This window comes from Camellia sinensis, chromosome 8, assembly GCF_055761805.1.
Source record: "Camellia sinensis isolate YWXY chromosome 8, ASM5576180v1, whole genome shotgun sequence".
Taxonomy (NCBI): domain Eukaryota; kingdom Viridiplantae; phylum Streptophyta; class Magnoliopsida; order Ericales; family Theaceae; genus Camellia; species Camellia sinensis.
The window spans coordinates 41,721,393-41,737,092 of record NC_138968.1 but is presented as its reverse complement, the minus strand read 5'-3'; the positions used below and the strand labels follow the sequence as shown (position 1 = coordinate 41,737,092).

At 38.9% G+C, this 15,700-nt stretch overlaps 2 long non-coding RNA genes across 2 annotated transcripts; both read right to left on the bottom strand.

The window, feature by feature from the left end:
• Positions 1 to 1,189: 1,189 nt before the first annotated feature.
• On the bottom strand, positions 1,190 to 2,281 carry LOC145796908 (uncharacterized). Its single transcript, XR_014337612.1, has 2 exons — positions 1,914 to 2,281; positions 1,190 to 1,448 (listed from the first exon to the last, which is right to left on the bottom strand). It is a non-coding gene; the product is annotated as an uncharacterized LOC145796908 (long non-coding RNA).
• Positions 2,282 to 12,654: 10,373 nt separating this feature from the next.
• On the bottom strand, positions 12,655 to 13,746 carry LOC145796907 (uncharacterized). Its single transcript, XR_014337611.1, has 2 exons — positions 13,379 to 13,746; positions 12,655 to 12,913 (listed from the first exon to the last, which is right to left on the bottom strand). It is a non-coding gene; the product is annotated as an uncharacterized LOC145796907 (long non-coding RNA).
• Between the last annotated feature and the right edge of the window lie 1,954 nt (positions 13,747 to 15,700).

The window sequence follows — 15,700 nt, the reverse complement described above, 5'->3', positions numbered from 1 at the left end:
GTCGTTTGAGATATGAGGGCTAGACATAGTGGGACCACTCCCAACCGCCCTAGGAAACCGCAAGTTCTTCATAGCTGCGATAGATTACTTCACCAAGTGGGTAGAAGTTGAGCCCTTGGTGACCATCAAGGAGAAAGATGTGAAGAAATTTGTCTGGCAGAATGTTGTAACATGGTTTGGAGTCCCCAAAACATTAATATCAGACAATGGCACTGTAACATGCCCGGGAGGTACTCGCGCGCGTTAAACAGTTCGGACCCCCGAGATCTCTTCGATCTATTCTCACGAGTGCAATGTGAAACATAGATGAGAGTCCAGTTTTGGCAACTTTTATTGAAAATCCATTTTATTACAATTTTGTCAAAAATGGACTGCGTCATCAGATCTCAGAGTCGCCACCTAATATTTATTTTGGGAAAATTAGGAAACCCATGACTCGTGACAAAGCTACTGTTCGTCGTAACCAAGGATACTTGGCTCGGAACCTTAGGTATGAGAGGGGAAGGTCAATAATGAGCACCCCCGCCCACCCGATCAAAGATCGGCCTTTACTAACCATGATATGAAATTTATTTTATTTATATGTTCATGTTCTGATTAGTTAATAAATCCTAAAATTTACTATGTGAAGCATACAAGTATAGACTATGCCATTCATTTTGGAACAATTTGATATCATGCATTTTGAAAGAGTTTTGACGATGTACAACCCAAATAAATTGAGTTTACAAGCATGAAAAATCAACATCATTCCAAATTAAGCGACACAACCTCCATCCACTGGCATTCATAGAGTTATATCACATAAGCAACTAGCCTCATGGTAGAATGCTAGACATAGTAAGAAAAACACGCACACATGGGATGCTAAAGCATAAAAACTCACATGTTTGATGTCCCACGAACAAGCTGCAAAACAAAGTTAGTAAAATATGCATGATCTTATATACAAAACCCTAATGCAATTCACTCATGAGATGCAACTAAAGATTCGGCTTCTAAAATATGATATGTGAATCATCTCAAGAACATGAGGTAGCGCACATAATCACATAGGAATTGATTAAATCCACAAATGCAAACTTAGCCGAATCAAGATGCATGAAACATGGATGCAAAGCATAACTATGATGAAAAATAAATATGATGTTTATGTACAAATAAAGAAAGCAAGTAAAAGAACGGGATGGAAAGAAGCGGGGCGGGGAATTATTACAACATTTTAAAGAATAATTACAAACCGAATTAGAGAGGGATGAGGAGAATATTACAACAAAATAAAAACCTCACAATACACTCAAAATAAAATAAATAAATAAAATAAAAGCTTCATGTTCTTTAGAACCGCCGGCGGAAATTGGCCAATATTGGAAGATTACGCCATCTTGTTCGGAAGAAGCTAACCGACCGGCCAAATAGGCCGGCCGGCGAACTAGGCCAAGCAAAACCTGTCTTGTTGCAAAACCAAGAAAAGGAACAAACAAAAAAAAAATATGTAGGTGGCTCAACTAACCACTACCGGTTAGATTAAAAAAGAAAATAAATATAAAATAAAATAAAAAAAGTGCAAACTCACAATATAAACCTAAAGCAATAAAACAAATATAAGATAGAACATGCAAGATTATAACAGAACTAATATGAGACTAATACACGAAAAAAAATAAATGTGAGGTAAAACATGCAAGATTACAACAAAACTAATATGAAATTAAAGTATGCGAATAAAAATAAATAAATAATTATGAGCTAAACAAACCACTAGGATTATAACAACATACTATGAAATATAAAGTAAGAAAATAAATATGAGATAAACAACTACTTGGATTATAACAAAACACAATGAAATAAGAAGTAAGAAAATAAATATAAGATACAAAATATAAGAAAATGAAAGATTAAAAATTCACCTTCCAAAGAAAGATTGGACTTCTTGATTTCCAAACTTCCTCTTGATTACCCTCAAGTGTAGGAAGTGTGTTCTCAAATCCTTAATTCAAAATTATGGAGTTTATGGAGTTTGTGGTATGGAAAGTGGCTAACTCTCTAGTTTTCCTCACTTTCAATCACTAAACATTCTTCCTTATGATCGAGGCGATTGATCTTTGGCTATATCAGAATTTTTGGAGTGGTTTTGGTGTATGGAAATGAGGAATTTCAGTAGCTATAGAAGGTATGGGGTGTATATGGAAGATAGGAATATTTTTGGCTCAAAAACTCAAATTCTCTCTCTTTTTTCACTCTTTTCTCACTCCTTTCTCTTCAATTTCGTGGTCCTCCTCCTCTCTTACAATATGATCATTCTATATAGGCAATGAGGGAGAGTAAAGGTCAAAAAGAAGGTGGGAGACAAGAATGTGATAGGAGGGCAAATTTCAAGGTGGTTGCATGGGATACTCCTTTATGGATGCAAACAAAATATCTTTTTGACTATGGAGGATGATTAGGTATAATGGAGGATGAGTGGATGCACTTGAATGGCTCAAAAAATGGGTAAATGGGTTGTCCCAACCGAACCAAAATCAAGAAAAATGGGTTATTGTTGTTTTGGGTCGAATCAACAAAATCTGCTTTTAAGCCCAACTTCAAATGGGCATATCTCCCCCATATGGACTTGGTTTTAGGCAGTTTTTTGGTCCAAATTGAAGCCCCAGAAGTCTACTTTCCAATGGTGGTGGCCTCACATTTAAATTCCAAGTGTACAAAGAGATATGCCTAATTTAGTGAAGGCTGTCTCGGGCTGGGTCAACAAAATCTGCTCTTAAGCTTAACTTCAAATGGGCATATCTCCCTTATTTAGACTTGGTCTAAGGTGGTTCTTGGGTCTAAATTGAAGCCCCAGAAGTCTACTTTCCAATGGTGGTGGCCTCATATTTAAATTCCAAGTGTACAAAGAGAAATGCCTGATTTAGTGAAGGCTGCTCATTTCCTTCTTAATGATTTGATACTCATCCTTTTCCTAAACCAGCTTTCTTTCATCCCCTCCTATTTCCTTCAACTCCAAACCTATAAAGAAGATATTTTTAAATATTTTTCAAAAATTTCACCTCCTTTCCATTTATTTCCACTTTGTCCTTACTCGGTTTACTGAAAAGTGCAATATTTTAATCGAAATGGGAGCCTCGGGACATCGTAGAAATATTTAAAAAAAACATATTTTGAAAAGAGGGTTTTAAGGTCTAAAATAGTTTGGCCAAAAAATGGGTGAAGGTTGGGATTAAAACTTAAATTCCATCTTTCTTACTGAGAATTTTGTGAGAAACACATTCTAATTGTCATCATCAGGTAATCAAAAGAAAGCGCCCAAGTCTTAGGGCCGGTCAAAAATGGGGTGTCTACAGTTGCCCCTCTTTGACAGAGCTCAAAGTCATTTCATGACGTGAGTGAATGTCGAAGCCCAAAGACGACCCTTTTGACAAGGCCGTAAGACTTGGGCAAGCAAACAAGATGCAATGCAAGTGGTTGAACCCGAAGGTTGCCTACGTATCCTTTTGCAAGGAATCAAACCAGCGTAGTTCAGGGGCAGAATGCAAGTGACATGCTCAAAATGCAGTTTGAAGGTTGGACTTACACGCTTCACGAAGCCAGTTGTTTGAAAATTAATGATTATGCAATGCAATACCATGCCCTGTAGTGATGATAAAGATATGAAGATGACAATAATGAAGAGGCAAGCTTCGTGCAAATGATATGAAATATAACAGGGGATGCATTGCATCAAATGTGCCACAAGATCACATGCAAATGTGTCACGGAGAAAGGGAAGGTTTTAACCAGAGAAAAACAATGGTGTAACCAACAGGCATACCTAACCGTATTTAATACAGAAAGGGGGAAGGTTTTAACCAGAGAAAATGACAATGGTGTAACCAACAGGCATATCTCGGCGTATTTTATACGGAGAGAGGGAAGGTTTTAACCAAGGAGAACAACAATGGTGTAACCAACAGGCGTATCTCAACGTATTTTATACGGAGAGAGGGAAGGTTTTAACCAGAGAAAATGACAATGGTGTAACCAACAGGCGTATCTCAACGTATTTTATACGGAGAGAGGGAAGGTTTTAACCAGGAAGAACAACAATGGTGTAACCAACAGGCGTATCTCAACGTATTTTATACGGAGAGAGGGAAGGTTTTAACCAGGAAGAACAACAATGGTGTAACCAACAGGCATACCTAACCGTATTTTATACGGAGAGGGGGAAGGTTTTAACCAAGTAGAAAATGACAATGGTGTAACCAACAGGCATATCTCAGCGTATTTTATACGGAGAGAGGGAAGGTTTTAACCAGAGAAAATGACAATGGTGTAACCAACAGGCATACCTAACCGTATTTTATACGGAGAGGGGGAAGGTTTTAACCAAGTAGAAAATGACAATGGTGTAACCAACAGGCATATCTCAGCGTATTTTATACGGAGAGAGGGAAGGTTTTAACCAGAGAAAATGACAATGGTGTAACCAACAGGCGTATCTCAACGTATTTTATACGGAGAGAGGGAAGGTTTTAACCAGAGAAAATGACAATGGTGTAACCAACAGGCATACCTAACCGTATTTTATACGGAGAGGGGGAAGGTTTTAACCAAGTAGAAAATGACAATGGTGTAACCAACAGGCGTATCTCAACGTATTTTATACGGAGAGAGGGAAGGTTTTAACCAGAGAAAATGACAATGGTGTAACCAACAGGCGTACCTAACCGTATTTTATACGGAGAGGGGGAAGGTTTTAACCAAGTAGAAAATGACAATGGTGTAACCAACAGGCGTATCTCAACGTATTTTATACGAAGAGAGGGAAGGTTTTAACCAAAGAAAATGACAATGGTGTAACCAACAGGCGTACCTAACCGTATTTTATACGGAGAGGGGGAAGGTTTTAACCAAGTAGAAAATGACAATGGTGTAACCAACAGGCGTATCTCAACGTATTTTCTACGAGGAGAGGGAAGGTTTTAACCAAGTAGAAAATGACAATGGTGTAACCAACAGGCGTACCTAACCGTATTTTATACGGAGAGGGGGAAGGTTTTAACCAGAGAAAATGTCACATCCTAACACGTTTCACGTGAAAGGAGTAAAGGTGGATTCGAAATCCAAACGCGTCTCACGCAAGTGAAAGAAGGTATAGTAGAATGACAAGGGGTAACCTCTATATGTAGAGGCCACCGATGCTGCTTTTCTTCCTGATCATATTCACAACTTTCCCTATTCTCCAACGGGGTGACAGACTAGGTTGGTTCAGTATCCAGAATTGAGGCGCATACACGCTACCTCAACCTATGGGGCTGCCATACAGATTTCAAGCCGGGGATACACCCCTGGGTATTTAAACCAGACTTTAGTCTCGGAAATTCCAAACCTTTTGCGTTCTAGGCATCGCCATTCGAACTTTAGTTTCCACCGTCGCAGTTGGTCTCCTAGGAACTCATTGCAATCACAGGCAGGTGGCTATACCAGACCATCTGAAGTCGTTCGGGCACGACAAACACCAAAGGAATTGCACCTTTAGAGGATTTAAGGTCTCCTAGACCATTCTTAGACCATTGAAGTCGTTCGGGCACGACAAACACCAAAGGAATTGCACCTTTAGAGGATTTAAGGTCTCCTAGACCATTCTTAGACCATTGAAGTCGTTCGGGCACGACAAACACCAAAGGAATTGCACCTTCAGAGGATTTAAAGTCTCCTAGACCTAGGGAGTGCACAAGATGGTGTGATGCGCAAGATAGCGCGATTAAATTGAAATTGCACAAGACAGTGCAATGGAATCGAAATTGTGCGATAGATGCTTTATTATGCGTTAGATGTACAGAATGTAAGGAGGAAAGATGGTGTAAACACCAGGCACACCTGCTGTTTTTAACCGATTAGCAATCCTAACGCGTCTCACACGAGAGGAGGAGAGGTGGTGTAAACAGACAGGCTCATCTGCTGTTTTTAACCGATTTGGGTGGTGTAAACAAACAGGCTCACCTGACTATATTCTAACCGGGGTGATGTAAACAGACAGACTCACCTGACTGTATTTTAACCGGGGTGGTGTAAACAGACAGACTCACCTGACTGTATTCTAACCGGGGTGGTGTTAACAGACAGACTCACCTGACTGTATTCTAACCGGGGTGGTGTTAACAGACAGGCTCACCTGACTGTTTTTAACCGATTTGAGTGAATGCGCAGAATAGCGTAATGAAGCACAATGCGGGCGCACAAGACAGTGCGATATGGGTGAATGCGCAAGATAGCACAATACGGGTGCACAAGACAATGCGAGTGGGGGGTGCACAAGATAGTGCGATGTAGGGATGCACAAGATAGTGCGATGCGCAAGACAGGGCGATTGAATTTGATGCACAAGACAGTGCGATGCCCAAGATAATGTGATTAAAATTGGTGCACAAGACAGTGCGATGCGCAAGATAGCGCGATTGAATTGGAATTGTGTGATAGATGCTCGAAATGAGATTATTGTGCGATAGATGCACAGAATGAAAGAATGAATTGTATGCTCGAACCAAATACCGTATACATGTACTATGTACAGACAAAATACATACAAATACGGCAATATACAGACATGCATGTACGGTATACATACATAGGTTCGGGGAATATTTTGTTTGCAGCCATCAACGGAAAGATACCGTTACTGAGAAGGCATATTCCGTTTGCTGACGTCAATGCACGTACGCAAAACACGCAAAAAAAGAAAGGAAAAATGCAAAATGCATAGACACAGGGGTTCGACCCTCTGATCTCAAGTTTGGCCTTCGAGTCCTCGACCACTGAGCCATGCCACTCTTGTGACAAAATATTCAAACAAATATATATATATATAGGTATACGAGACATATATATACATAAGACCAAAACAAAACAAAAGAAACATTTGTTTGTGGGGTTCGAACCCCTGACCTTGGGCTCAGCCTTCCAGCCTTCTACCACTGAGCCAAACCACTAAACCTAAGCCACTTTTGTGACCAAAACGTTCAAACAAATATATATAATACATAGATATACAATATATACACATATATGTATAAATATACAATTCTCCCGCCTCTCTCTCTGTTTTTGTCTCACTCTCTCTTCCGTCATCTTCTTCGAGCGTTGTATCTGGCACATGATTTCAACAATCGCGGCGCCTGATCGACAGGCTATCCCATCTTGCCCCGATTGTCAATGATCGTCTCGAGCCTTCCGCCCTCTTTGTTTTCTTCTTTGGCTTCATCCTCTTCTTAAGTTGAGGCCTGCGAAAGAGAGAGGTAGAGCAAAAGCCTGCAAACTTTCTCTGCCACCACTCTGCAACCTCTTTCTTTTGCATTACTCTCCTTTGCCATGGCTTCTTCACACGGTTCTCTCACTCTTTTTCCAGACCTGAACGAGTCCACGATAGAGATGACCGAGTCTGACTCTCCTGAACCTCAACCACGAGCTCCTCCTCCTTCCCCTGTTTTTAACTTTCCAGCGATGTCAGTTGAACAAATCATGGCGGCACAGTCTGACATCGAAGCAAACTCGTATACGCTGAGGTCATGTGTGGAGACCGTGACAGCGGTCTCCAACTTGTCCCGTCGACTGCAGAACAGGATGTGTGAGGTACATCGGTTAAATGCACAACTCTCCCTCCTCCAACGTATGTACAAAGACGCTCGGGTAGAAATTGGTGTGCTGAAAAAGCAGAACAAAGAATTGAAACGATTGACGACCTCCGTGACTCGATTCGGAGTTTCTTCGCACAACCAATTTGATGGCCGGCGGGGAATAATCTCCTTTGGAAACTCTGCCAAGGTCGAGGCAGAGTCTTCAAAAGCTTCGAAGGAGTAAAGATGAAGCGAGGCAGCTGACGGTAAAGTCAGGCAACGAAGTTGTGTGCAAATGAAGCCGGTTGCAATCTTCGCCGCCGGGTTACTGCCGAAAAACTGAGAAAATGCTACTCTCTCTTTTTTTTTTGTTGTTGTTGTTGTTGTTGTTTTTTTTTTTTTTTTTTTGTGTTTTGTTTTTGTTTTTGTTTTTTGTTTTGTTTTGTGTCTCTGTGATCGGGGATGTCCTCCCCTGACTGCAAAAATCAGTTTAATTTTTGCACATCGATGGCGTAACTGGCATATCACTTTGAACTTGAAAATATTTTTGTTTGATTGAATTTGAGAGTGATTGAATTTTGAACTCTGAATTGAACATTGATTCTATACTGACCTGAATCAAAGAATGACTTAATGAAAGAAAAACGAAGCAAAAAAAAATCCAAACACACTTATATACACTGACTGGTATGAATACACCGACTGGTATGAAAGGAACACCCTTATATACACTGACTGGTATGAATACCCTGATTGGATGAATACACACTTATATATACTGAATAGTTGACTCGAGTGGTGGAGAAGACAGAATCTCCGACTCGACTATGCCCCTAGTTCATTGCCTTGACCCCTTTTTTTTGTCACTTGATTTTTTGTAAACATGTTTTGATCAACATGAGAGTTAGATTAGCATACTTATTCCATTTTCTGTTTCAAATCATGTAAGCTAAACTGTGAGCACTGAAAATTTTCCCTTTTCAAATCCAAAGAATGGTCCAAGTTTTGCAAAAATGGAACAATTTTTGAGAAAAAAATAGTCAGCTTCATTCAAATTAATCAAAACCTATTTTTGCAAATGACCACTACTCAACTAACATGGAATCAATCATTGAGGTGCATAGCCCCAAGCCAAATAACCCCGAATTGGTTTTGTAGCAACGATGATAACCGAGCCGAGCCGATCCGAATCGAATGAAACTGAACAGAACTAGACCGAACCGGACCGCCAAACTGAACCGAACTGAACCAAGTTGAATTGAACCAACTGAACTGAGCAGAACGAAGATACACCAATCAAACACGAATAGGACAACCAAGTCGACTAAAGATACACCAATCAAACATGGACGAAATGAATGAATTAACAAAAATTATTGGGGCCGAACTTCAAGATGAAGCTACCTACGTATCCTCAAGATAGGAATCAGGCCATCGTAGTTCGGGTTGGGGGTCACTCTGGTATTGACACTCTCCTTTTGTGCTCTAACTTTTGCCAAAGCCGCCCTTTTCGGGTTTTCAACCTTGCGAGCTTTTCATTTTTTCATTTTTCTATTTTTTTTCATTTTGTTCATTTCTTTTTTTTTTTTGTTTTTCATTATTTTTTGTTTTTTTGATTTTTTTTTTTCTGCTCTAAATTCTGCTTGGGTCGCCCTTCCAGGTTTTCAACCCAACGAGCCTCTCAAGGATGGTACTTTTATTTTAGCTTGTCCATGTTGATTGGGTGTGAAATCTCTAGGCCAATGACTGCTACACTTGACCAGTAGATATGATGATGTAGGGACTAGGCTAATTGGGTCTGAATTTGCCCCTAGTGTAATGGATAGGAACTCGACTGTCCTTCAATAATAAAATTCATTCTCTCAAATTCTGGGTTTTGCCTTTATGGGTGATCTTCATTGGGAAACGATTCAGTTTTAACTCTTTGATCACATCCAACCTTTTGCCCCTAGTTCCAGGACTGCTTCAAATCTTAAATCACATCCGACCTTCTTGCCCCTGGTTCAAGGGCTGTTTCCAATCTGAATCACAAGCCCTACATAGTTTTGGCTAAGGTTCACTCGGGTATTGACATTCTCATTTTACGCTCTAACTTTTGCCAAAGCCGCCCTTTCGGGTTTTCAACCTTGCGAGCTTTTCATTTTTCTTTTTATTTTTCCTTCTTTTTTTTTATTTATTATTATTATTTTTTTTTTTTTGTGCTCTAACTTTTGCCTAGGTCGCCCTTTCGGGTTTTCGGCCCAGCGAGCCTCTTAAGGGTGGTACCTTATTGCCCCTAGTTCAAGGGCTACCTCCATTTCAGCTATGCAAGCCTCATACTTTTGCCCCTAGTTCAAGGGCTGTTTCAAATCGATATCACATTCTCTACCCTGAGTTGAAGGTCTGTTTCCAATCTGGATCACATCATTGCCCCTAGTTGAAGGGCTATTTCCAATCTAAATCATATTCGACCTTATTGCCCCTAGTTGAAGGGCTGCCCCCATTTGAATCACATCATGGCCCCTAGTTCAAGGGCTATTTCCAATTCGGCTATGCAAGCCTTACACTTTGAATGATCATTGAATACTTCGAAGCAAGGTTTGAAAGCTAAGGAGCTAAGGAGGTCGGACCATGAGTCAAGAGGGATCTTATGCTGTATAATCAATTCCAAGCATGTCTTCGTAGGACCACACAAAAACAGTTTTTGAAATTTTTTAACAAAGTGACTAATCACCCGTACTCTTACGAAGATAAGATAGAACCAATTTGGACCAAGCTAGGATCATTCTCAATACCCACATTAACAAAAATGATTTTATTCATCAAAGGCTTAGCACACCTCTCTTCTTCTCAGTTGATCAAAATTTGCAAATCCCGAGGAAATTCTTCCTCTTTGTTTTCATCAAAGTTTTGGAAAATATTTTGAAAAACTTTGGTCAATGCAATGAATTAAGGCACAGAGAAGTAGGCAGACTCTATGGCATTTTATTTTTTTGTTTTTCTGTTTATTGAAAAGAGACTATGACTCAGCAATGACAACAGACTTTTGACAACATACTCAAAAGAAAATGACAAAGAGAACCTAGACAGAACAGAAATGTCTAGGTTAGCACTATCGAAATCAACAGACTCTGACTTATTAGGCTGACTCGAGCCTGACTCTAACTCTACAAACTTGGTGGAGTCAAACTTACACTCAATACTCAATTCAGAACTCAGAATAAAACCATTCTCAATTTTGCTAGTCAAAGTGTGGACCAGCCACAACATTCAAAATAAATTGCTAGTCAAAGTGTGGGCCAGCCACAACATTCAAAATAAAGTTCATGCAATCAACAGGTGGTCACTCCCCAATCACAGAGATGGTCGACTTTGTGGGATATCGGGATTTTTTTTTTTTTTAACAATTTTTTTTTTTTTTTTTTTTTTTTTTTTGATTTTATGTTTTTGTTATTTTTTTTGTTTTTGAAGTAATGGTGCTAAACTGAATAGCCTGAGCCACTCATTCGAATTTGAGAACCCCTGTATAGATCCAATACATTACACATAAAGCAGGAAAGAGAACAAACACCCCTAAAGAGGGTAGGGTTATCCTGTCCTAGCTTGGAATGATCTAGGGTTTCACTATTTACACAAGCGGTATTATACATCCTAGAAATGGGAAAGCATCCTGTCCTAATTTGAAAGGTACTATAGCTCACTATATGTACAAGGTTGGCTCTACTTTACGGGTTGAAGCCAAAGGTGACGTTACCAAAGAGTCCTTTGGGTCATAACCAATAAAGATCCCAGGAAATCAGAAGAGTCAAATAGCCTCTCTTCAGAGTCTGAGAACCTTAGATAGCAAAGCTAGATAGCAGGGCTACATAGCAAAGCTACCCTTTTGACAAATCTCAAAAGGTTACAACACAAGGCCTCTAAAGTATCGTAAAATAGGTGTAGTGTCACAAAAAGCTTACCTGTGCTCCCACCAGTATCTGGGCAACACAAGGACTTGAAGTGCACCAATGAATGCAATGCAATGAACATATAATTGAAAATAAATGTCATATCATGGAGTTCGAGTCAAGGTTTCATAAAATCCCCAGCAGAGTCGCCAGAAACTGTAACATGCCCGGGGGGTACCCGCGCGCGTTAAACAGTTCGGACCCCCGAGATCTCTTCGATCTATTCTCACGAGTGCAATGTGAAACATAGATGAGAGTCCAGTTTTGGCAACTTTTATTGAAAATCCATTTTATTACAATTTTGTCAAAAATGGACTGCGTCATCAGATCTCAGAGTCGCCACCTAATATTTATTTTGGGAAAATTAGGAAACCCATGACTCGTGACAAAGCTACTGTTCGTCGTAACCAAGGATACTTGGCTCGGAACCTTAGGTATGAGAGGGGAAGGTCAATAATGAGCACCCCCGCCCACCCGATCAAAGATCGGCCTTTACTAACCATGATATGAAATTTATTTTATTTATATGTTCATGTTCTGATTAGTTAATAAATCCTAAAATTTACTATGTGAAGCATACAAGTATAGACTATGCCATTCATTTTGGAACAATTTGATATCATGCATTTTGAAAGAGTTTTGACGATGTACAACCCAAATAAATTGAGTTTACAAGCATGAAAAATCAACATCATTCCAAATTAAGCGACACAACCTCCATCCACTGGCATTCATAGAGTTATATCACATAAGCAACTAGCCTCATGGTAGAATGCTAGACATAGTAAGAAAAACACGCACACATGGGATGCTAAAGCATAAAAACTCACATGTTTGATGTCCCACGAACAAGCTGCAAAACAAAGTTAGTAAAATATGCATGATCTTATATACAAAACCCTAATGCAATTCACTCATGAGATGCAACTAAAGATTCGGCTTCTAAAATATGATATGTGAATCATCTCAAGAACATGAGGTAGCGCACATAATCACATAGGAATTGATTAAATCCACAAATGCAAACTTAGCCGAATCAAGATGCATGAAACATGGATGCAAAGCATAACTATGATGAAAAATAAATATGATGTTTATGTACAAATAAAGAAAGCAAGTAAAAGAACGGGATGGAAAGAAGCGGGGCGGGGAATTATTACAACATTTTAAAGAATAATTACAAACCGAATTAGAGAGGGATGAGGAGAATATTACAACAAAATAAAAACCTCACAATACACTCAAAATAAAATAAATAAATAAAATAAAAGCTTCATGTTCTTTAGAACCGCCGGCGGAAATTGGCCAATATTGGAAGATTACGCCATCTTGTTCGGAAGAAGCTAACCGACCGGCCAAATAGGCCGGCCGGCGAACTAGGCCAAGCAAAACCTGTCTTGTTGCAAAACCAAGAAAAGGAACAAACAAAAAAAAAATATGTAGGTGGCTCAACTAACCACTACCGGTTAGATTAAAAAAGAAAATAAATATAAAATAAAATAAAAAAAGTGCAAACTCACAATATAAACCTAAAGCAATAAAACAAATATAAGATAGAACATGCAAGATTATAACAGAACTAATATGAGACTAATACACGAAAAAAAATAAATGTGAGGTAAAACATGCAAGATTACAACAAAACTAATATGAAATTAAAGTATGCGAATAAAAATAAATAAATAATTATGAGCTAAACAAACCACTAGGATTATAACAACATACTATGAAATATAAAGTAAGAAAATAAATATGAGATAAACAACTACTTGGATTATAACAAAACACAATGAAATAAGAAGTAAGAAAATAAATATAAGATACAAAATATAAGAAAATGAAAGATTAAAAATTCACCTTCCAAAGAAAGATTGGACTTCTTGATTTCCAAACTTCCTCTTGATTACCCTCAAGTGTAGGAAGTGTGTTCTCAAATCCTTAATTCAAAATTATGGAGTTTATGGAGTTTGTGGTATGGAAAGTGGCTAACTCTCTAGTTTTCCTCACTTTCAATCACTAAACATTCTTCCTTATGATCGAGGCGATTGATCTTTGGCTATATCAGAATTTTTGGAGTGGTTTTGGTGTATGGAAATGAGGAATTTCAGTAGCTATAGAAGGTATGGGGTGTATATGGAAGATAGGAATATTTTTGGCTCAAAAACTCAAATTCTCTCTCTTTTTTCACTCTTTTCTCACTCCTTTCTCTTCAATTTCGTGGTCCTCCTCCTCTCTTACAATATGATCATTCTATATAGGCAATGAGGGAGAGTAAAGGTCAAAAAGAAGGTGGGAGACAAGAATGTGATAGGAGGGCAAATTTTCAAGGTGGTTGCATGGGATACTCCTTTATGGATGCAAACAAAATATCTTTTTGACTATGGAGGATGATTAGGTATAATGGAGGATGAGTGGATGCACTTGAATGGCTCAAAAAATGGGTAAATGGGTTGTCCCAACCGAACCAAAATCAAGAAAAATGGGTTATTGTTGTTTTGGGTCGAATCAACAAAATCTGCTTTTAAGCCCAACTTCAAATGGGCATATCTCCCCCATATGGACTTGGTTTTAGGCAGTTTTTTGGTCCAAATTGAAGCCCCAGAAGTCTACTTTCCAATGGTGGTGGCCTCACATTTAAATTCCAAGTGTACAAAGAGATATGCCTAATTTAGTGAAGGCTGTCTCGGGCTGGGTCAACAAAATCTGCTCTTAAGCTTAACTTCAAATGGGCATATCTCCCTTATTTAGACTTGGTCTAAGGTGGTTCTTGGGTCTAAATTGAAGCCCCAGAAGTCTACTTTCCAATGGTGGTGGCCTCATATTTAAATTCCAAGTGTACAAAGAGAAATGCCTGATTTAGTGAAGGCTGCTCATTTCCTTCTTAATGATTTGATACTCATCCTTTTCCTAAACCAGCTTTCTTTCATCCCCTCCTATTTCCTTCAACTCCAAACCTATAAAGAAGATATTTTTAAATATTTTTCAAAAATTTCACCTCCTTTCCATTTATTTCCACTTTGTCCTTACTCGGTTTACTGAAAAGTGCAATATTTTAATCGAAATGGGAGCCTCGGGACATCGTAGAAATATTTAAAAAAAACATATTTTGAAAAGAGGGTTTTAAGGTCTAAAATAGTTTGGCCAAAAAATGGGTGAAGGTTGGGATTAAAACTTAAATTCCATCTTTCTTACTGAGAATTTTGTGAGAAACACATTCTAATTGTCATCATCAGGTAATCAAAAGAAAGCGCCCAAGTCTTAGGGCCGGTCAAAAATGGGGTGTCTACAGGCACCCAATTTGATGGAAAGTTGTTTAGAGGATTTTGTGAAGAGTTGAAAGTGGGTAGAAGTTGAGCCCTTGGTGACCATCAAGGAGAAAGATGTGAAGAAATTTGTCTGGCAGAATGTTGTAACATGGTTTGGAGTCCCCAAAACATTAATATCAGACAATGGCACCCAATTTGATGGAAAGTTGTTTAGAGGATTTTGTGAAGAGTTGAAAATAGAATCTACAACTCAACTCTGGCTTATCCTCAATCGAACAGCCAAGCTGAAGCTTCAAACGAGACCATCCTTGACGGTTTGAAGAAACGGCTATAGAAGGAAAAAGAAAAGTTGACCAAAGAACTCTCGAATGTCCTTTGAGCTTATCGAACAATGCCAAGACGCTCAACAGAGAAGACACCTTTTGCCTTGGCATATGGAAAGGAGGCGGTCATCCCACTGGAGATGGGCATGCCCACCATCCGAAGTGAAAATTTCGAGCTGGACTTAAATGCGGAAGCCATCGCCCTAGAGTTGGACCTTGCAGAAGAACACAAAGAGAAGGCATTAATCCATGTTGTGACATACTAACAAGAACTGTACAGGAAATACAACAAAACAGTTCACCCTTGAAGTTATATTATTTTTAGTTCGGACTTTCAATGTACACCCTCTCCATTTTGTGATGTAACTTTTCCAATCTTGTTAAAAATCTATGTAATGAACACAAAGGTTTGGTTCACTTGAAAAATTGTTGTTTTTCTTTTAATTTTCTAATGAATTGCAATGGACAAGGGGCAACCAGCTCTCAAGCTTCCCACCGAGTTGATTTGTACCTGGCTAGGAGTGTTGATGAATTGTTCAACTCTTACCTTATGCCGAGAAGAATTTGCTTAATCAGGAGAGTTGATGAAT